Raw genomic sequence first — 23425 nt, 5'->3', positions numbered from 1 at the left:
GTGTGTGGTTTGTGTTTTTATGTGAGAGCTGTGATGATGGATATTCTGGAGGGCTGTGTGTTCCATATGGTGTGGTGCAGGTGATGACCTTCTCCTCTTGACCAGCTATTCTGGTCTTGGCTGGAGAGTGCATGTCTTCCAGTTTGGATATATAAGTTCATCTCTCACAAGTCTGCATGTAGGGAGATAAGAGGAGAGGGTTGTCTGTGACATGAGGCAGTTGCTACATTGCCTCAGAATGCCAAAGTTCACCAGGTTAATAGCAGAAAGCACAGGGAACTGACCTATAGACATGCCAAGTGGGATGGTCATTATTAATAAGTACTGGAGCTGTTTCCTTATAGGACGTTTATTGCTGTTAGCACTTATGTGTGCTACAATAATTTCTACAAGAAACAAGATGAAGCACTAGGTAAATAAGCTAGTTAAATACAAGAGAGAAGAGAACTAGCAAGATCTAAGGGAAAAATTGAAGAGCAGACTTTCTGGCACTGATACTTAGCGGTGCTGCACTGCATGCAAACCCATGCAAACATGGGCTTTTAAAGCAGAAAGTTGAAAGGGAGCTAGAAGCTACTCCTCTTGTGGTAGCTTGGGTACCTAGTGCTTACCACTCACACTGATAAGCTGAGAGGCTCCCCTCTGACACAGAATGATCTAGAGAACTCAGAAACTACAATACAGTCCTCAATACAGGAACTATGTATCTGGACAAGTCTAGTAACAGGAAAGGCGAGAAAACAAGCTAGAAATTATTTGATTTGTTAATATAACAGTAGCAAATGAGCAAACTCATTTAAACAAATTAACCAATTAACCAATAAAAAAGCTCAAAACTGAGCTCTGTTCCAGCAGTCTTCAATCAGACAAGCTCCAGCTGCACACTCCTGCCACTACGGTACAGGGAACCCTTCTCCAAAAATGATGGCCTAGATTTGTGCTCAAGTTATACAAACAAAGCTAGATTAAGCAGGTCTGAATCTAGTCTATGCTGCAGCAAACAAGATGCACCAGTTTCAGAAAGAAACAGTTCAAATAAGCAGGTACAACAAGCCTTTAACCAGAACTTCCCAGCTCAGAATGGCAGAATCTACCCTCTCCTCCAACAAGAGTGCAGACCACAAACCTTCTTAATGTAAAATAACTGGCATGAAGCCAAAATGCTTAAACCAAAAGGCTTAGAATAACAGTTACAATTCACTCAGGTTGCTAACAAGCAGTAATAAATGCAGCAGAATAAATGTAATTGAGTTATTTTAAGAATAGGCAGCAAAATAAAGTAATAAAGTGGAAAGAAACAGAACTACAGTAAAGTTGATGAATAAAGTGCATTTATTAATATAACAGTAGCAAATGAGCAAAATGACTTAAACAAATTAACAAGTTAGCCAATAAAAAAGCTAAAAACTGAGCACCATTCCAGCAGTCTTTAATCTGACAAGTTCTAACTGCACAATCCTGCCACTAGGGAGCAGGGGAACATTCTCCAAAAAAGATGGCCTGGATTAGTACTCAAGTTATACAAACAACGCAAGATTCAGCAGGTCTGAATCTAGTCTATGCTACAACAAACAAGGTGCTCCAATATCAGAAAGAAACAGTTCAAATAAGCAAGCACAATAAGCTTTTAACCAGAAATTCTCAGCTCAGAAGTGGATAATCTACCCTCTCCTTCCACAAGAGTGCAGACCACAAACCTTCTTAATGTAAAATAACTGGCCTGAAGCCCAAGTGCTTAAACCAGAACTAAGACACTTTTAGAATAACAGACACTAAGCCTTCAATCAGCAACTCCCAACTTAGAAGGATGTAAGCTACCTGTCCTGCCACAAGGGTGCATACCATAAACCTTCTTAATGTAAAATAACTGGCCTGAAGCCCAAGTGCTTAAACCAGAACTAAGAAACTTTTAGAATAACAGACACTAAGCCTTCAATCAGCAACTCCCAACTTAGAAGGATGTAAACTACCTGTCCTGCCACAAGAGTGCAGACCACAAACCTTCTTAATGTACTCAACTGGCCTGAAGCCCAAATGCTTAAACCAAAAGGCTTAGAATAACAGTTACAATTCAATCAGGCTGCTAACAAGCAAGAATAAATGCAGCAGAATAAATGCAATTGAGTTGCTTTAAGAATAGGCAGCAAAATAAAGTAATAACGTGGGGAGAAACACAAATACAGTAAAAGTAGAGGAATAAAGTGCAATGTTTTAATATAACAGTAGCAAATGAGCAAATGGACATAAACAAATTAACAAATTAACCAATAAAATAGCTAAAAACTGAGCCCCATTGCAGCAGGCTTCAATCAGACAAGTTCTAACTGCTCACTCTTGCCTCTAGGATACAGGGGGACCTTTTCCAAAAAAACGATGGCCTGGATTAGTACTCAAGTTATACAAACAAAGCTAGATTCAGCAGGCCTGAATGTGCTACAGCAAACAAGGCACACCAATTTCAGAAAGAAACAGTTCAAATAAGCAAGCACAATAAGCATTTAACCAGAAATTCTCGGCTCAGAAGTGGATAATCTACCCTCTCCTTCCACAACAGTGCAGACCACAAACCTTCTTAATGTAAAATAACTGGCCTGAAGCCCAAGTGCTTACACCAGAACTAAGACACTTTTAAAATAACATACACTAAGCCTTCAATTAGCAACTCCCAACTTAGAAGGCTGTAAGCTACTTGTCCTGCCACAAGAGTGGAGAACACAAACCTTCTTAATGTAAAACAACTGCCATGAAGCCCAAGTGCGTAAACAAAAAGGCTTAGAATAACAGTTATAATTTAATCAGGCTACTAACAAGCAATGATAAAAGCAGCAGAATAAATGCAGCTGAGTACGTTTAAGAACAGGCAGCAAAATTAAAATAAAGTAAGAGTAGGAAGAAACACAAATACAATAAAAGCAAATGAATAAAGTGCAATTTATATATATATATATATATATATATATATATATATATATATATATATACACACACACACACACACACACACACACACACACATATATATATATATATATATATATATATATATATATATATATATATATATATATATATAAAACAGTAGCAAATGAGCAAACCGATTTCAACAAATTACCCAATTAACCAGTAAAAGAGCAGGCACAATAAGCCTTTAATCAGAAATTCCCAGCTTAGAAGGGCAGACTCTACTCTCTCCTCCCACAAGAGTGCAGACCACAAACCTTCTTAATGTAAAATAACTGGCCTGAAGCCCAAGTGCTTAAACCAGAACTAAGACTCTTTTAGAATACCAGACACTAAGCATTCAATCAGCAACTCCCAACTTAGAAGGATGTAAGCTACCTGTCCTGCCACATGAGTGCAGACCATAAACCTTCTTAATGTAAAACAACTCGTCTGAAGCCAAAGTGCTTAAACCAAAAGGCTTAGAATAACAGTTGCAATTTAATCAGGCTACTAACAAGCAGCAATAAATTCAGTGAATAAATGCTATTGAGTACTTTTAAGAACAGGCAGCGAAAGCAAAATAAAGTAATAAAGTAGGAAGAAACACAAATACAGAAAAAGCAGATGAATAAAGTACAATTTTTTTTTTTGGTTAAGTGGGAAGGGATGAAACACCAATCTGGTGGTCCACTGCCATAAACAAACTCTACAACAGAAGGAATAAACTGTTGCAAAAGAGAGTAAAATCCCATGAGTGGAGGAGTTTCCTGGTCAGCCTCAGTAAGAAACTGAGATCACATATAAGATCCTCCAAGGTTAGATAAAAACAAAATCACCACTGATTCTAGGGACAACCACAAAGCATTTTATAGCTATGCCAAGAATATCAAAGGCAACACCCAGATCTGCTCTGAGTTACAGCACAATGGCATGAAAATTACAGAAACAGATAGGTTCAGTGCTAACTTTACCCCCCTCTCATCCCCTAAAGGGCCCATAACTATACAGGAAGAATTCAGAGTCCCTGTAATCACAACTATGTAGGCAAAAGCTGAAATCTCTAAAGCCAAAAACACAGCATCCATGAGACCGAACAACATCCCAGGTTGCATTTTACATGAACTTCAGAATGAACTGGCTCCCCACCTAAGCACCATGTTCAATCATAGTCTCACATCAGGTTTTGTGCCCACTGAATGTTGCACAGCAACAGTAACCCACTCCACAAAGGGGGAGGCAACACTAATCCTGGGAACTATCACCCTATTAGCCTGACGAGTCTGGTCTGTAAGGCAATGGAACATGTCATCATGGAACTCATAAACAAAGACATTGGTAACCTCCAAACTTTGGACCCCATCACGTTTGGGTTTGTGAAAGGCAGATCATGCCTCTTGAACCTGATTGACTTCTTTGAGGCAGTCACCAAAGCTGTAGACGAGGGTAAGGTGGTTCACACAGCCTATCTTGACCTCGCCAAGGCTTTTGACACCATCCCCATTCTGTAATTATAGCTAAACTAGGTATAAATCCCTATGTCACAAGATGGGTTGGCAATTGGCTCACTGACAGAATCCACACTGTAAAAGTTGCAGACTCCAAATCTGACTTCAAACCAGTGACAAGTGGAGTACCACAGGGTTCAGTCCTGGGACCTCTCCTTTTTGGTATCTACTTCTCTGAAGTACAAGCTAACACAGAAGACCTTTGGCTAATGAAGTTCACAGATAACTGCAAACTAGGAGCCATAGTTGAGTCCCCAAATGATGTGGACATCCTACAGAAGGGCCTCACTGAGACAGATGTCTGGTGTCAGTGCCATGGACTCAAGCTCAATGCCAAAAAGTGCATTGTCATCCCCTTTGGTAAAAACTCTGTACCATGAAATACCACATAAACTGCAGTCTACTTAACACAGAATGTGTGATAAGAGACCTGGGGACCCAGGTGGACAGTAGTCTCTCCTTTGATAATCACATCACCACAGTAGTCAGGAAATCCTTCTACTTGGCACACCTCATCACAAAAGGGTTCTCATCTAGGAAAAAAGAGGTCATTGTTCCCCTCTACTCGACACTCATTAGACCCACTTTAGAGTACAATGCCTCTTTTGTAATGTACTTCAGAAGACATCTTCAGCAGCTGGAAAGTACACAGAAGCACCTCACAAAGAGGATTACTGGCCTCAAACAGATGCCCTACACTGACCATCTCAAAAAACTCCAGCTTTACTCCGTAGCATATCACCTACTCCGAGATGATCTCTGCCTAACATATAAAGCTATGTTAAACCCAGTGCTGTTGGACATGCTACACCTAAAGAAATCCCAATCCCTCTAAGCTACATGATCTAGGGACCTAAACCTTGTCACCACAATAAACAGGACATGCTGGAGGGATAGATTCCTGTCCCAGACACTTCCAATACTCTGGAACAAGCTACCCATCTATGTCAAGCAAAGTTCCTCATTAGCAATCTTCAAGGAAAATCTTGATAAGTGGATGGGAAATAGAAAATACACCCCGGGGATCACTTCTGTGGCTTTTCTCGACAGGAGCACAGGAAAATAACTTTCTTGGGTGGTGTAAGCCAGGGAACCTTGTTGGCTAGGCTTACTTAGGCCCTTGGGAGGATAGCCGAGTACCTACCTATGAACCTATTTAAGGTTGATAAACTAAAGAGGTGGGCATTCCCAAATGATCTTTTCTACTCATTAGAAAAATCTGATGATGTGAGACTGGGAGGATTGTCCAAAATGAGATTTATAGTAGGGATGGGTAACTCAAAAGCCACCAAATTAAAGAATACAAAGTTAATTTCCTAACCCCACTGTAGTGCGATCTCGGAGTTGGTATATTTAATTTACGGGGGGTATGAGGGGAGCAGGGGGGCTTGTCCCCCCCTGCAGAAATGTAGTAAACAGTGTGTGGAAAGTTATTTAAAGTTGCTTTGTAGTTTTCAATGTGTTGAGATTCGATGTTATGAGTTTTAGATGTTTTGAAGTTTAGATGTTATGATCTTGATGTTTTGGGTTTAGATGTTATGAGCATTCAATGTTTTCATATGTAACTATATATATATATATATATATATATATATATATATATATATATATATATATATATATATATGGATTCACTTCAGAAGCTCAAAATACTGAAATCTCGAATGTCAGTATCTCAAGCCCAAGAAATTGAATCCACAAAGCAACGAAAACTGGAAACCGCGAAATTCAAAACCTCGAATACTGGAGGTTTTGAATTTCATGGTTTGACTACATACACACACACACACACACACACACACACACACACACACACACACACACACACACACACACACACACACACACACCATCCACCACACAAACATATAATCACTCTACTACATGAAAGCAGGGAGCCAAGCCCCCCCTGCTCCCCCCATGTGAGGGGATACACCCCCACACCCCCTACTTAAATATTCTCACTCCAAGCTCACACTACATAGAAATGCACACAAAACACACCACAAAAGCTACTTTCTCTTTGCACACACACATCACAGGAACAAAACATACTGACAAACACCACAGCCCCTACCCAAACCCCTTAACACACACACACACACTTACCTGAATACATGACCATAGTGGAACTTTAGAAGCGCGAAATTCAAAACCTCTGGTATTTGAGGCTTTGAATTTCACACTTCTAAACTTTCGCTATTACATGGATTCGGCTTTTTGGGCTCGAGATACTGAAATTCGAGATTTCAGTATTTCGAGCTTCTGAAGTGAACCCATATATATATATATCTATCTATATATATATATATATATATATATATATATATATATATATATATATATATATATATATATATATATATATATTGTGTATAAGTTGTAAAAGCAACACAGGAGCGATCAAGGCAAAGACTGTCACTGAAACAAGAAAAGTCACTGAATCCTGTACCATAATGAAGCAAAACGGACCATAAAAAGTGGTAAGCGCTTTCGCATAGAGCTTCCTCAGAACAATACTAAACACACAAGTAAAGGCAACTTATATAAATGAATTTAAACAACAATGCCACCAATCATGAAGGAGTAGCAATTAGTCACTAATGAAACCTTAATGTCAAAACTGAAAATATATAAAAATATAAAGCGCCATGAAATGCAAGCTGTAGGAGGCACCTAGGCATCTATACATGAAATAAAAAAAATATATATATATATATATATATATATATATATATATATATATATAGACATTTAAAACCTAAAAACATAATGTGTGTGCAAGGAAAGCAAATACTATTTCCTAATCCTATGCTTTTTTAAGAAAGGCTTCAAAGAAGCCCGTTCATTCAGGCCACTGCCCCTGTCAGCTCTCAAAATGATCCTCCAATTGGTCTCCTTATACTCCGTATGATTCCGGATATCTCCTGCTCTGACAGTAGGTATTATGATAGCAATGACCCTGAACATAAAGCTGTGTGTCTCACCGCATTCTTTAACATGTTTCAATAGAGCATTATGAGTAAAGTGTACCCGAATACTGTGCATATGTTCCCTCATCCTCTCACGTAAGGACCTATTGGTCTTTCCTACGTAAAATGACTTACAGTGGACACATTCAGCTAAATAGACCACGTTTGTGGTTCTACAGTTGGCATCTACATGGAAGGTAAATGCTCTATTCAGATATGGATGGTTAAAGGTCTCAGAAGTTACAAGAGCCACAAGGGTGGGTTACTCCTGTCTTCATGGCATTGGTTCCCAAACCCCTACCTTGGCATAACAGCCTCTTCAGATTCTTCCTGTTCCTATATAGAAACAACGGCTTATTACCAACTATGTCACCAACCATGGAATCTACTTGTAGTATGGGCCAATGTTGCCTGAAGAGCTCAGTAAGTTCTCTATGATCTTGTGTATAGAATAAAGGTATCTTCATGAAACTCATCTCAACTGTGGACTGTTCAGGGGTACACGATGATACCTCAACAGCAGGGCCATAGTAAGGTGCAGTTAAACATTCCCTAAGTAAACATAAATCAGCCCAGTTGTTAGCAATCTTCTCCTTCCTATAACCTCTTGACACAAGTCTTTGTTCTAGTGAACAGATTTCAGTCTGAAAGCCCTCAAACGTGGGGTTCAAACGAGATGCTTTAATTCCCTGTCCTCGTATCAGATTACGGAAAATATAGTTGGGGTGCATACTAGTCCTACTAAGCAAAGTATTCCTAAAACAAGACGTACGAAAAATACCAGTATTAATAATAGGTCTTTGCAACTTTTCAATGAATAGTTCAAGGAATTCAATGCGTCTTAGAAAATTTCATGGTAAACTTTAGACAATCACACAAACCATTTATAAAAATGGAAAAATCATGCAAGGCAGCTATAGATCCACCCCAAAGAAAAAGCAAGTCATCGACAAATCGTCGATAAAAGACTACATGAGCTTTAAATTCCTCTGCTGGGAACAGCACAGCATTCTCCCATTGGGCTAGAAACATATTGGCGTAGCTGTTGGCACAAGAAGTGCCGATAGCTACGCCATGTTTCTGAATATAAATGTCTTCATGAAAAGTGAAAATGTTATTCTGTAGTATTATTTCTAAGAAATAACAAATAAGGTCAATCTGCTTATCCTGATAGTCACTGTTGGCCCTGAGATATTCATACACATACCTCAATCCCAAGTCATTTGGAATCATTGTAAAAAGGGACTGAATGTCCATAGTGACAAACACTAACTCATCAACATCATGTATACCTTGTATACACTCATAAAAATCCAAAAGAAATTGTTTAGAGTCTCTGAGTACAACCTTGTTAATATTAACAATCGGTCTATTATATATATTTTAGATAGTTTTTATATTTTTATTTATTTTCAGTTTTGACATCATATTATTTCATGTATAGATGCCTAGGTGCCTCCTACAGCTTCCATTCATGCTGCTTTGTATTGTATATTTATTGTTATGGTAGTATGCTTTTAAGGTTTCATTAGTGACTAATTGTTACTCCTTCATGATTGGTGGCATTGTTGTTTAAATTCATTTATATAAGATGCCTTTACTTGTGTGTTTAGTATTGGTCTGAGGAAGCTCTATGCGAAAGCGCTTACCACTTTTTATGGTCCGTTTTGCTTCAATAAAACGTTTTATGGTACAGGATTCAGTGACTTTTCTTGTTTCAGTGACAACCTTTGCCTTGGTCACTCCTGTGTTGCTTTTACAACTTTTACATTTTATTCCTTTTGAGAGCAACAGAGTGTTTACCCGGTGGGTTATTATATTTTATTTGGTTTTATATATATGTGTGTATATGTATATATATATATATATATATATATATATATATATATATATATATGTATATCTATCTCTATATATCTATATCTATATATATATATGGATCACCTTCAGATGCCCGAAACGCCAAACCGCCGACACACAAATCAACGACACCAAAAGACCGACAACAAAAAATACAGACAACGCAAAACACAGAATACCATTACACCAACACACTACACGTAAACAACACAGTACACTACATAACATATCCACTATCCCTAACCCAAACCCTAACCCTAAGGTCCGACACTACCGCACACTTCCCCTACCTGCACCCTAACCCTAACTCACTTACCCACCCCTAACCCCAAGGTCAGACACTACCGCACACTCACCCTACCTGCACCCTAACCCTAAATCATTTACCCACCCCTAACCCCAAGATCCGACACTACCGCACACTCACCCTACCTTCACCCTAACCCTAACTCACTTAACCCACCCCTAAACCCACAGTCCCTCACTATCGCACACACACCCTACCTGCACCCTAACCCTAACTCACTTAACCCACCCCTAAACCCACAGTCCCTCACTATCGCACACTTACCTGTCCGCTCCCTAACACTAAATCCCTCACTCTATCGCACACTTACCGAGTCCGTCGGGTTCTCACCTTGTCGGTCATCTGCGTTGTCGGTGTTTTCGACCCGGATTCCGTGTCGGTGAAATGCGATTCGGGCATCTGAAGGTGACCCATATATATATATATATATATATATATATATATATATATATATATATATATATATATATATATATATATATATATATATATATATATATATATATATATATATATATATATGTACACATATATATATATATATATATATATATATATATATATATATATATATATATATGGGTCTACCTGATTACACCAAAAGCTGAGAAGAATGACAACAAGATAACCGACACTGGAAGATCGACAACGGAGAAGACCGACAGTTGAAAATCCCGATGCTGAGAACACCGACATGTTAAGGTAAGTGTGCGATAAGGACGGACGTTAGGGTCAGGGTGCGGGTAAGATAAGTATGCAATAGTGACGAACCTTAGGGTTAGGGTTTGGGTTAAGGTTAGTGCATAGATAGTTGTGTATGTAAGGTTTAGTGTAGGTTTGTAAGGTTTTTGGTGTGCTTGTGTTGTGTGTGTGTTTTTCAGAAAAGGTTTTTGTTTTGTTGATTGTTGGGATTGTGGTTTGTTGGGCATGTGAAGTTTCGTGTTTTTGAACTTTCAGTTTTGTGGTGTCAGTTGTTTCGTTGTGGGTGTTTTGGCATGTCGGTGTTATCAGGAAGACCCATATATATATATATATATATATATATATATATATATATATATATATATATATATATATATATATATATATATATATATATATATATATATATGGTTTACCTTTACATGTGCGTATTGCACACGGGCAACCGACAATTGTTCGAAAGACAGTTTGCAAGGTTTGCAAACGTCAAACAGGAAGAAGGTTTGAATATGTAATGAGCGAATGCACAGTGAGAGTTGCTCATTGCACATTCGACATTCCGGGGCAGATTGCACTATAGTGGTGAGTTGGAAATGGTTCCTTTCCCCACTGTAGTGCGATCTCAGAGTTAGAATAATAAAGTAGAGGGGTGCCCCCCTGCATTACACTTTATCTAATTTTGTTGTTGACATTTATGTTCAAAACACAGCGAATCGGCTGTTCAATTTGCTGCTTTTCGAACATTAACAACTGTTGCTGTTTCCAGTTTCGTTTTTACGATGCGAATATATGAATACTCGCACATGTGTGATTCGAGAATATAAAGGTAAACCTATATATATATATATATATATATATATATATATATATATATATATATATATATATATATATATATAGATAGATATATATATATATATATATATATATATATATATATATATATATATATATATATATATATAAATATGCACACACACACACACACACACACACACACACACACACACACACACACATACACAGATTTATACATAGAAACTCACATACAAAAACATTTTCACACACAGACACACACACACACACACACACACACACACACACACACACACACACACACACACACACACACACACACACACACACACACACACACACACACACACACACACACACACACACACACACACACAGCAATTACAGAAACTTTCTTGACTGGATTCACCTCTCCTGTCTCTGTGATGAAACGAATAAAAAAAATATAGTACAAAACATTGTAACCCCTCAGATGTCCCTGATTTTACAGAATGTCCTTAATTTGCCTCCTTTATTTTTTAATACATTGCTGAGAATTACAGTCAGTGATGCTAGATATTATAGTTTCATGCTTCTTTTGTGCTCTAATAATGAGTGTTCATAAAAAGCCTCTTCAGATACAGATTGTTAAGAATAGAAGTTGTGAGGTTTTTGCTTTCCCTCTCTCTCACTCACTCTCTCCCTTGCAATTGCATGTTTTCTTTATTTCCCCACTACAATAAATCTACCTTTTTTTAAACTGCTCTTAGGAAGGAGTAAGTGAAATGGCAAGTTCTTATACTGTATCTGCTTTTGCACTTATTTCTTAGTTGAATGCATTTTCTTTACATAATTATTATTATAGTTTTACACTCGCTAAACTAACAAGTGGAAAACATGGTGGTCATTTGCCCCCCCCAGGTTCACAGCAGCTTAATTTGTTTTATGTAGCAGGCTTTACCTGTGCAGCAACACCCTGTTGGAGAATATTTGTTCTCCAGTAGAGTGATCCATGTACTTTTAGCCCATTTTTTTTAACTGCTAATAAATGTTTCTTAGGAAAACTGAAATAAAACATCAATCATTAAAATGTGAACTATCATGACAAAAGAAAAGATGACACTTTCATTTGCTCTGACACTTTTCAAATTCTGTAAAATTGTTAATGAAGAAATGAAGACAATAAGAAGAAAAATTAGGCTACACATAAATCTACTGCTGATAGCTGTTAAAAAACTGAAAAGATGAAATGTATAATTTTAGTACATGGTAACATTTACTGCTTTGTTAAAACGGCAATGGCAAATCATTCATCTCAAACTTGAACAAATTGTGACTCATTTTGAAGTGTCTTGTACAGTCAAGTCTTGTGAAAATATCACATTTTGAGTTACTGTTGATCCACTATTAGTATGACTGAATATATTGAACGCGGCTGTTGGATAACATCTCCCATATGACAAATGTTCCTTTTTGGATGTAACTCTGATCAGACTTCAATATCTTGCTGATGGCATTTAACCAAGTTATGTTCAAGTTTTGTAAGGGCTTAACATCAAGAACATCATGTAAACACAACCAATGACACTACAGCATGAAACATTATTTTAAAGTTGGTATTTCTTTTATCAAATGATCATGTCATTTCTTTTACCCTGATGTATTTAAAGTAGGAATTAATTCTAGCTAATTAATGGGAGGAGCTGACAAATATGGTTTCTTATTTAGCTGTATTCCAATTTAGCTACAGCCTTACTTTACTGAAAGGGTCATGAGACAACTGTTGGTGAGTGACTGCATTGGATTTTGGACTTGATTTATTCTGTGCCTTTGTTAGACAATATTAGTCCTCAGGAGCTTCCGACATAACAAAACAGAACCTGAATAATATGGATATTTCTGAGTTACAGAAGGAGTCTTAACTAAAACAAATCTCCACTCCCTAAAAGTACTTTTAGACTGGAAAACATTGACATATGCAACAACACAGAGACCTGGTTCAAGACCATTGACAGAACCCCACCAATGCAGAGTTTTAATACCTACTGGTAACAGTAATAGTGAACCTGATAGCTCAGGCCCACTGCACTAGATCAATGCACTAAGCATGGCAGTTTCTCTATATTTGTAAAAAACACTTCACCTCCAGACTAGTTAGACTAAATGTTGATCTGGAGATCCTCCCTGTTCAATCTACCATTGACAAGACCCCTAATCGCATCATGACTAACGATAAGACCCTTTCACTGTCCCCCTCAGTCCATAATTCTTTCCTTCTTAACTACTCCGACTGTACTCAGTGGCATATTGCTTATGCAGAGATGATCTCTGCCTGACTTACAAAGCCATGTCCAACTCAGAATTGATGGGCATGCTCCACCTAAAAAAATCCAAGTCACTGCGATCCACGCGCTCTAGTGAGCTAAACCTCGCCACAACAATAAATAGAACATGCTGGAGGGATAGAGTCCTGTCACAGAGACTCCCCATGCTTTGGAACAAAATTCCTAACTACATTAGGCAGAGCCCCTCACTAACACTCTTCAAGAGAAGCCTTGACGAGTGGATGGGTAACAGAAAATACACCACGGGATCACTTCATTGGCTCTGCTTGACAGAGGCTCTGTTAATTAATCAATAGGGCAGTGAAAGCTGACACACTCTGGCTAGGCTTATAAATGCCCTCGGACAGACAGCTTAGTACCTACCTATGAAGCTATGAACCTAATACTGAATCCGTAAATCAAAACCAAAGGGCTGTGGCTGACTAAGTTTGCAGATGACTCCAGACTGGGAGAAGTCATTGAATCCACAAATGACTTAGCCATCATGCAGGGTGGTTTGTCCCAAATAAACTACTAGTGTAAGAATCATGGCATGATTGTAATGGCAAAGAATGCATTATTTAATCCATTGGGAAGTTGTTTGCCCCTGAGAACAACAACATTGGCAAAATATGGCCAAGTAGTTTGCGATTTGGGAATTTAGATGGATAGCAACCTACTTTTTGATCAACATGTGTTAAGTGTCATAAGATAGTTCTCATATATTGCACAGTTTATAAAAAAAGGATTGCATCTAGCTCTGAAGATGACATTGTCCTCCTTCACTCAGTCTTTTTTAGGCCAGTTATTGAATATAATGCCCCCCTTAGCATGCATTTTTCCAGACCTATCTAACGATTGGAATGCTCCCAGTGATACATTATTTAAAGGATACAAAGCATAAACAATATTTCCTGTACAGATGGAGTCAAACCTCTGTCATCATACTCAGTATCCTACAGACTATTAAGAGATGACCTGTGTCTGACATACAAGGCATCCTCTTTCCCCATACTGGTGCACCATCTTCACATGAGCAAGTCAAATGGCATTCGAAATACTCAGTTCAGGGATCTAAACCTCTTCTTTAACATGGGCAGCATGGTTTGTGCAACTAAGGCCATGCATTAGCCACTGTGATAAAGTATGCCAGTAAAACTAGCACTGTTGGCACTTCACTCCCTGAATTGCATAAATGATTACTATTTAATAGTTCTGATGGCACACAGTAATGGTGTTGATGAAATAGCTATCTAATCTGATATGCAGTATCACCTGAGCAAACAGCATACATGGATCTGTGTCATATGATCAAAGGATCATATGACTGACTTGCACAAGATTGAGACCCAAAACATTGAAATGGTGTCTCCTCTTGAAGCTAGCAACACAAACAACAGTGTTTGTGCAGGGGAAAGGCCTCCCTCTGCCACACACACACACACACACACACACACACACACACACACACACACACACTCTTTGCATGTAAAACAAAGCTCACCCTTATCCATATCAGCTTGACTCTATGCATAGATAATAGAAACTTTGCCACAGCACTGCCCCTCTACAACTTATGGACAGAGGCAGCTCCTATATGCTTTATCCCATGAATGGATCTCCTCGGCTTATCTATGGTATGATCCCTTTTTATTCTCTCTAGGACTAACGTAATTATCAACCATGGGACGAGTAAGACCCATCTAACATCAAACAGGATAGGTTAATTCAAGCACCAAAAAAGAAACTAACTAGGCTTAAAATGACCCACAAGAGTGGCTAGTCTAGTACTTACCTGTGAACCTATAAGTTAAACAACAATAAGATTTAAATGAGAAAAACCATAAAACTTGCACAACAAACATATACAAATGAGGTATTTTCCCACTTGTTTGCATTTCATAGTTGCCTTTTTATGCACATCTGTGAAAACATACATTCTTTAATAAGGATGAAATCACACTTTTTTTTATCTACTATGCAATTTGTAAAGATTCTGCAGTAGGTGCTGGCCTGGCTATTTCTCATTGTAAGCTGCTTGTCTCAGACATACCAAAACTGCAGGTGTCTAGCAATGCTTACTTACTGAAGAGGACATGTATAGGCAATGATTAATTCTTTATAGCTTTGCTGACCAAAACATCTTGAAAAAATTTAAAGCAGACATGGATATTGCAAGAGTTTGTATAACCCACAGATGAGGATTGTGGGGAGGTGCAGTCTTAGTATATGAGTGGACAACAAGGTATGTATAACCCTTACTATACTTGCCACAGTGACCTTTCAAAAGTAGGGACACATTGGGTATTTCTCAGGTTTCAGCCTCAAGAAAACTTTAGCAGTTCCTCTACATACCCTTGTCTCATATGGATCTGTGTATTTTTCTGCCAGTTACATCTCAGGACCAAGCCAGAACACTGACTGCATTCTACAAGATGGCATGTTTTCCAGATGTGCTTGTGGGATAGATTGCTCTCATGTTGCTGTCAGGTCAGGACTACTTGAGATAGGGGAGCAGTGCCAGTGCAGGAAGGGTTACCATTCAATGAACTGCTTGGTAGTGTGAGATGCATGGGAGTGCATCATCAAAATATCATCCCAGAATCCTGGCAGTGCGCTTAATTTTCACATCTGGCACACATGCATACTCTACCACCTCTTCCTGCATGTTAGGATACTGCATGGTCACCTTATTGGCAAGTGCTAACATTTCCATTCATATTAAGTTTTGTAGATATAATTCTGTAAATATTTTGCTTAGTAGTAACCCCTCATTCTTTTGTAATATCTTCTTCCTTTCTTCTTTTGTAGGTGATGGAGGCTACTCACTCCAAGCCTGTCTGATGACACCAGTCCATAACCCTAGGGAGCTGCTGAAGAATTCTGTAACACTGCTTTGTCCCAGACACAGACTGGCAGAGTGAGTGAGTGTTTGGCCTAATGAAGTGCTCTTTACATTGCCAGGATGAGTGTGGGGGTACCTGAAGTATAACCCAGCTGCTGTATGCAGAATGTTTACTGCATGCTGTATTCTGCATAATATGATTGTGCATTGGTCGGGTGCTCCACTGCTACATGGTAGCAGTGCAGCTCCCACTATTGTTCCTTCAACTTGTTATAACAATGATGGTCATACCTCTAAACTTCTTAGAGCAAGATATCTGGACAAAGCCATAAATAAAAGTGGGACAAACTCAAAAAGCTGATAGAATAACTGATTTTGCATTAGCGTGCTTTTTCTGAAGGGTATGAAGTTAGACACTCAAATATCTGTCATTATTTTTTAGCTTCAATCTTTAATGATTTGCCACTAATTTACCAGAAAACCACAATTTTATGAAAAACAGGCCAATAATATATTGGAAAAATCTGGACATTCTGTGAAAATCTGTACAGTTGTGAGGTATGGTTGATGGTAGTGACCTCATGGTATTATCATGGGACATCATGTGATTAGCTCTTGCATGGTACATGGCTGCAAAGGAAATGAGGCAGTGTCTGATCTACACTATGAGCCATGACATTAAGGTAGTGGTACCTTTACTTTAATTTCACATAGATTAAACTTGAAGCATACAGTGTTAGCTTAGGAATTTGCTGTATGGTGCATGACCTACTGTTGCTATAAATCAGACAGTTTAATTATTATTTAAAGAAATGTTTGTCTTTCTAAATTCATTGATTGCTATATGAATTTTGCTTGTCTTATATGTAGTCTGACACTTATCTGTCAACTGTCATCCTGACGGTTAATGGAAAAGACTTTAGTGTAATCCTCATGTAGAGTTATTCAGAAGTGCTTTTTTATGGCAGAGCAGGATAACAACTTATCATTATCTGTCACTTTTTCAGGGTGCACTGCAAGTAGTAAGATAACGGAACATATTGCTGCATGTAGAGGAGAAATTGGCATGTGTAGTGCTGACCATTAATGTATGGGGGGGGTTTATATGATCGATCTGCACACGATCAAGTCACAGAACATTGAAATAGCTTCTACTCCAGAAGCCAGTATTTTTTGGGGTCGGATGTTTGCCCTTTCCCCAGTGTGGAGAAATTTCACAGTTGGCATATATAATATGTAGGGGGCATATGTGTGTGTGTGTGTGTGTGTGTGTGTGTGTGTGTGTGTGTGTGTGTGTGTATGTGTGTATGTGTTTGTGGTGTGAGTGAATGGGGGCTTTTCCCCTGCAAAAACGTTGTTGTTTGTGTTGCTAGGTTCCACAGGAGAAGCCATTTTAATGTTCTTGGTCTCAATCTTGTGCAACTCAGTCATATGATCTCTTGGTCATATGACACAGATCCATGTACTGTATGCTGTTTGCTTAGGTGACACTGAACATCAGATTAAATAGCTATGTCATCAACACCATTCCTGTGTGTCATCAGAACTATTAAATAATAATCATTTATGTAGTCCAGGGGGTGAAGTGGCAACAGTGTTTGTTTTAATGGCAGGATTTATCACAGTAGCAGATGCATGGTCTTAGTTGTAGATCCTCACTTATATTACACACAATATTTTTTGATGTAACAATTTTCAGAACCAAATGAGCCCACTTTATAATTTTTTTTCATTCTGCATGGTATCCTCACAGTTTTACACATATTATAAGTAGATGTATATTAATATCCATGTCTGAGTTTCACCTCATGGGGTCTGCAATGCATTTACATGCTTAAGGTGTCATAGGCAATATCCCCTAATAATAGTGTAGGCGATGGTCCTAGTCATCATGAGCAGGTGCTGATTTCAGAGCTTGATGCTGAGCTACTGTGATGCCATGATCTGCTGGATGCAGTGGAATATCTAGTCAGTGATCTGACAGCTCCTGGACTGAGACCTCAGCTTTTTGGTTGCATCATGTATGGAAGAATGCTGACAAGAACTGCCTGTCTTCTGTTGTGTTATGTCACCTGTTGTTGTACTAACTTGAGAATCTCATGGTATACAGCCTACTTGGTTACTAGATGTGCAGACACCCCCCATCCATGACCAGCTAGGTTTCCTATTTGAGTCTGGTAAGTCTTTTCCAGTGTGTGCATGGAGGCAGACATGGATACTGTGTGTGACACCATAATACACATGGAGATTATCATGTCATTGTTTCTGGCCTCCACTATTGCCACCTTTCAGATGAAATTCTATATGTACACTCTCCAATATTCCAACCATCTCTACATAACTCTCCATGCTAGTGACTTGAGCCTGAATAATGTCACACCACATCTGCTTCTGGTAGCCTAGGTCTTGCATGTCTCTAAAGTATGCCTTTGGTTGGCACCTATTCACACAGCCATTACAGTGGGCACTGCTAACTCTGAAATGGTAGTGTCTTCCTGAATGTGCTCTTGATATTTATAGGGCACTGGTTTTAAGATACCCCCCCCCCTTTTCAGGTTGCAATGTTATGTTGTCATTGAGTTGATTGAGTGAGACTGCATAACAATTTATGGAGTTACATAATTGCTGTGGGATGAGTGGCTCTGCCACTACACATTGTAACTGTGTGCCACTGTTCCCAGGCTGTGTCATGAATTTGAGAGTTATGGCATTATTGCTGACAGCCATTGTGTACTTGAGTTTAGTTTGTTATGCTGACACAGTAGAAAGTTTGGTTCTAGTGCTGGATCTGGGAAGGAATAAGTGATAACATCTTTAATTCTTTGCCAACCAAAAACTGTTGATGCATAAACAGACACTACTCACACTTATCATGAAAACAGTGTAAACTTTCTTGTGTGCCTGACATAGATGGGCACCGCACCTGTTGATGAATGATGTAATAAATAATATATACACAGTTGTTTTAGGAAGAATATGCCATCATGGAGTTTTGTCATCACCACTGCATTAACCTTCTTATGTATCATACTATAACTACTGAGTGTTGTGGTAATATTGGTGTCTGCACCTCCACTGATGATTCCTGTGGCATCATCTTCTGCATCATGCTCATCACCAACTATGTAGAGACTGTACTCATCAGCTGATAGTGGCTGGATTATGGAAGGCTCACCAACAGCGCTGCTATGGACAACTGAATTCTGCCTATATTTTGTTCTTGCATATCCTACTAAGTCATGTGCCCTTTTTCTTCACTATACCAAAGTGTGGTGCCTTTCTCTACAACATTGATATTAGCAACTACATGACTCGGTGCCATAGCTATCTCAACATGCCTTCAAACCCCTTTCCCTAACAGACATTCTGAGACTATCCATAAGGATGTGGTTCTCCTCGGCTATGAAGTTGTATCTCCAATGTCTTGCTCACTGATTCTGTAGCATTTTGTAACCTGAAAACAATTATGGCCTTTGTTAAACCTGACTCACAGATGACACCCACACTGAGTCAGTTTACTAAAATATATGGCAGAAGTCTAGTAAGTATTATTTTTATTCTTATTTAACTCAGTTACTTTGTCCAACTAGCAATTATACATATATGTATGCATTTACCATATACATCTTAATTCATTTAATGCCGATGCTGCCTTAATTATCTGTAGCTCATACAAAGGCCAGGAGATATCAAAATATATGTACACAGCTGTCAAAAAATGTAGCTTATAGTTTTCCAATCCACTGACTCTCAACATTGTAAAAAGTCATATTTACCATACCTTCCCAATAAATGTATGATTCTGATAAAATTACTTTAATGAGTTGTACCCATCTGCATGATTTTGTAATAATTTCTAAGTAGTAACTCACTAATTTGTTTTAATTTGTTTGCACATTCCTTGGAAAGTCAGTGACAAATGTAGTTCAATGCAGTGTAATATGAAGGACTTTAGTCTAGTGATGCAATTTCAGATTGATTTATGAAGTTCCTATACAAATGCAGCTCAACTGATCTTAGATCTATGAATCTCACCATTGTAAAAGTGTGTATCCAGTTCAATAGATATCATGTGACTTTGACTTGTCATGTGTTCTCTGAGCTGAAGGGCACTAAGCATGGGAAGTGTGTCAGTGCATAGCAGATAACATCAGAATAAGGCACTAAATAGTACTATCAGTGCTTTTCTTGAAAGTGGACCCCAACAATTGCTATACATTTAAATTTTGTTTATAGATTCATAGATTCATAGATTCATAGATTAGTACTAGGCTAACTGCCTTTATGGGCCATTTTCAGCCTAGCCAATTACCCCATGTGAGAATCAAACCCTGCACCTTTGGCATAAGGGGTGGGAGGTTGGCATAATGGTTAAGGTGTTTACTTTACAAACATAAGGTGCAGGGCTTGATTCTCACATGGGGTAATTGGTTAGGCTTTAAATAGCCCACAAGGGTTAGCCTAGTACTAATCTATGAATCTATAAGCAAAATTTAAATGTATAGCAATGAACTGCTTTAACATCAAAAAGTGACTGCATCAAATGAAACAGAGGTTACATTAGATTATGTAAAGAAATACATATGAATAGTTTTTCAAATGCATTTATGTGTTTTAAAAATAACCACTCAAACACATCTCCTTTTACACTGCTGAAAGTTTTTCATTCATATAACTAAAGAAGTAATATCACTTAGTGTAAAAGAAGTAGAAATCCATATGACTTATTCGGTCCATTTAGTATACCAGCCTTGACTCTGATGTAAGTTCTACAGGTACTGTCTCTATATAGCTGCATGGGTTGAGCATGTTTATGTCACAACTCAGAAAGCGTGGTTTATACCTTCTTATTTCCAGACCTGCACTTACATCTTTCACTATATCACTGGCAATTTACAGGATGCCATTAGTGAAAGCCTAGGATGAAGTCATGAGCTGGTCTGTAAAAGAGACCAAAATCATTCTCTACCTGCTGCAGGGATCATAACTGCAGAAATCTGAACAGGATGTGTCCAGCATGGAGTGAAAAAATAGATATCTGGCAGGGGTTGGGGGAACACCTATGATCTTTAACAGGAATCCCCCACTCTGGGCAGCAATGTCAGCTAAGAAAGAGAAGGCCAGTTTTTTTTAGTATAAAAAAAATAGTGAAAGCAAAATGTTGTATGTGTGCCTGTATAACTATGTAAAGTGGATGCAGTCATATGTATGTATTTATGTCTGCATGTATGACTGTCTACACTGATATTCATATTTTTATGTGTATATAGATAAACACAGAGTGTGAAATTGTAGGAAATGTGTAGCATTTTTATAGTATGCAGACAGAGCGAATGAATGCTGAATTCATTTATGGTCACTGGTGCTAGGGTTACCACCTGTCCCACTTTACGAGGGACAGTCCCTCTTTGGGCAGTTGTGTCCTGACAAAAAATTGTAAAAATGGCAAATGTCCTGAGATTTTAGGACAAAATTATTTCCTATATTTTATGTAATAGTTGCATAAAACAGTTATTCTGTATCTAAAATACCTAAATGTTATAAGAAACAGAATAAGCAACTAAAATGCTATAAAAATAAGCTTTTATTTAGGCAAAAAAAGTTAAGTTCTATCCTTTGTACTGACCGTGGGTATGTGTCAGTCTGTAAAATCTGATGTTTGTACCAAAAATGTCCCACTTTGGCCATTTGAAAAGGTGGCAACCCTAGTGCTAGGCAGAAATAAATTCTTAATATGCTATTGATGCACAAAATGAATGCTTTTCTAAAGTATGCAACTTCTTTCCTAAATACTTGTTGCACATAGAAAATGGCTGACCAGAGCTAGCCACCACATCATAGACAGGCACCTTCTTGCATGCTTTATAGATAAACTCATTTTAACTCTAGCTGGTAATTGTATGCTTAAAGGTAATTGAAAACATATTTATTCAGGAAAACACAAGCAAGTATTGTGCAGTATAATGCAGAATATATTGGTCAAGCACAAGTTCTTCTTAAAGCTGGTATACTTTAAGGAAATGGAAAGACCAATTCAATTAACACTCCTCCTCCCATCACCAGATGACCTGGTGCCTCTCATTGTAGTGAATCACACAAGCAGAGTACATTATGTAAAAAATATTGTACCAAAAATAATGATAAGAAAGATTATCAAGAAGTAACAAGAGCATTCCTTATTGCTAGCACTTTACATAAATAAATCAAGACCTACCCCGGGATTCATGAAGCTCGGCGCAAGGCCGGTGTAAGGCCTGCGCCGGCGGTGCAGTGAATAGTCGGCGTTGTAGCGCCATATGCATAGTAATGAGTGCGCGCTGCAACCACAGACATGTGCGTAGTGTACGTGAGCGAGCCCAAGTAGGATGTGTCCGGAGGCGTGGCTAAGCCGGCAGGCGATGAGCAACCTAAAGTGCTGACTGCCACAGTCCGCCCATAATAGTAATGTCACCAGCCAGGGCCCATGCAGAATGAAACGCACGCAGAGTATGCAACATAGTACCCGTCCCAACAAAACAGAGAAGCAAACACAACCCACGAAGCCCAAAGTGTACCCGTCCAAGGAACAAAGGATACGCGTAACACCGTGTTCGTCCCGCAATGCACCGTCAGTGGGCATACCCAGAGAAGGTGTACCGCAGCATGTCAGCATGCCGCACCGACATAGGAGTAGTGACTAAGGTTACCACCTGTCCCACTTTGCGAGGGGCAGTCCCTCTATGGGCAGTTGTGTCCCGATAAAAAATATTAAAAACGGCAAATGTGCTAAGATTGTAGGACATAATTATATCCCGTATTTTATGTAATGGTTGCATAAGATAGTTATTTCCGTAACTAAAATACCTAAATGTCACAAGAAACAGAATAAGCAACCAAACTGCTACAAGAATAAGCTTTTATTTAGGCAAACAAGTTAAGTTCTATGCTATGTACTGACCGTGGGTATGTGTCGGCCTGTAGAATCTGATGTGAGTCCCGAAAATGTCCCACCTTGGCTATTGGAAAAGGTGGCAACCCTAGTAGCGACATGGGCATGGTCACCAGGGTTACCAACTGTCCCACATTGCTATGGACAGTCCCTCATTTGACAGTTGTGTCCCGCCAAAAATCGAAAAATGGGAAATGACCTGAGATTTCCGGGCAAAAATATTCCCTCAATATACCTGTAATAG

This window comes from Protopterus annectens, chromosome 5.part0, assembly GCF_019279795.1.
Source record: "Protopterus annectens isolate FY-2018-M chromosome 5.part0, PAN1.0, whole genome shotgun sequence".
NCBI lineage: Eukaryota > Metazoa > Chordata > Ceratodontiformes > Protopteridae > Protopterus > Protopterus annectens.
This window is presented reverse-complemented; position numbering follows the sequence as displayed.